Below are 2,024 nucleotides of genomic sequence, written 5' to 3' on the forward strand. Positions count from 1 at the left end.
TCCACACAGTGAAGCAGAATATCCGTGATGGTGAATACTTTATCGCAAGAGATACACGTAGGAGGTCCATCTCAGAATTTGAGGGGTGGTGGGATAGCCTGATGGTTAAAGGTTCACTCGTTCACTCGAACACGAGTTCGATTCCCCACTTGTGTAAACTATATTTGCTGGAATATTGCTAAAAGCTATACTACACACTCTTGTAGAATTTGCAGCGTGTGCTACATTGCCAGTAAAAAATGTTCGGGTTACTTAATGGCATGGCATATAACTAACTACCAAATACTTACAGAACAAAGTATATATATAAATAAAATAACACCACTATTACCGTCTGTATTTTCTACGAATACTTCATCATTATCGTGAGTGTAACTCATCACACATGTTACTTTCACCAATATCAGTACACAACATTTCAGCAACCAAGCGAGTTATACTGCAAACGACGTACACAGCCATAGTAGTTGGAACATTTCACTCATAGGGAAAGCAGGACAATAACACTGACGAGTTCTCTAGATATATAATCACAATCAGAAGAGTACGCTTTGTTTTATGCGATAGACAGATACATTTAAGAGTTTTATAAAAAGCTTCTAAATTACCGACCGATGGAAAGTGACATAAACATCAGATATTTCTTGCATTTCTACACTCCATGCTACACAAAATACATACGTTTTCCGTCAGTGTATTCTTTCGCACAAGTTGTTTCCACAAAGGAATCTCTTTTTCTGAAAAGGAAATATTTACCCCACATTCAAGAAGACGTTTCGTTAAAAGGTTTGTGAATAAAGAAGCATCTGAATATCTATTTTGAAAACTCGTTTGACTACAGGCCATTGACTTTACAAGATTGGTATGTCAGATAAAAATTCCTGAATGCATTAAAATGTACCTCTGGAGTGGTCTTGGTATCGAATCGTCCAGTTCAACATAGTTACTTTTCCCATGATACTTTAAGATATTATTTGGCTAATGCAGAGTTTGTCTGTCTTAAACGTCCAAACTTCTAAAGTGCCACTCTAAGAAATTGTATTGTTAGTTCTGTGTCGCCACAAGTGAACATGAGAATGGTCAAACAATGAATATATGGACCCGTTAATCTTTTTCAGGATTACGTTCACGTTAATTACTTTTACTGATACTGGTGAGCAGAGTAATGTTAGTGAATTAAATGCTTTTTCATAGACCAGTGAGTTGTTTGTTTGTTGTTTAACGCCGCACCCAGCACTATTCCAGCTATATGGTGTGTGTGGGGTGTATGTAAATAATTGAGTCTGAACCACGCAATCCAGTGATCAACATCATGAACATTAATTTACGCATTTTGGGACATGTCAGCCGAGTCAGCGAGCCTGACTACCCAAACTCGTGAGTCATCTCCTACGTTGAGTGAGTGAGTGAGTGAGTTAAGATTTAAAGTCACATCGGCAATATTTCAGCCATATCGTGACTAAAACTAGTTCTCCTACGTTGAGCATGAGGTGCTAAAAGACCGATTCTAACCACAATTCATCTCTTTAAATAATTATTATGAAAATAAGTAAAGCAACCCAACCTTTCCTATGTAAATTTAAAGACGCTGCTAAAGGGAGATTCCCCTGTCTGACTACGACTTTCTGGTAAGTATGAATAAGAATAAACAAGTTTTCATCTCTTTTATATTGTATGTTAACTGAGTGTATTGCAAAAACCAGTTCACCACCAGACCTATCTATGTGCCCCATATGTGCCCCATAAATATATTACGGTAGAAACATGGAACGGTTTTAGAGATCTGTTCCGGCAAAGAGCACTACCACCAATTTCAGTCACAGTTTAAGTGAGTGAGTGAGTGAGTTCAGATTTAAAGTCACATGGGCAATATTTCAGCCATATCGTGACTAAAACTAGTTCTAAATTCATAATACATACCACAGTCTGAGTAAGTGTGAGTAGGAGTAAACAAGTATTCAACTGTTTTATATTGTCCGCTATTGTCCGAATGTACGGCAAAGACGCATCTATTTACAAGCTGC

This window comes from Haliotis rubra, unplaced genomic scaffold (genome assembly GCF_003918875.1).
Source record: "Haliotis rubra isolate DU_JTF1 unplaced genomic scaffold, ASM391887v1 Scf724, whole genome shotgun sequence".
Classification (NCBI taxonomy): Eukaryota; Metazoa; Mollusca; class Gastropoda; order Lepetellida; family Haliotidae; genus Haliotis; species Haliotis rubra.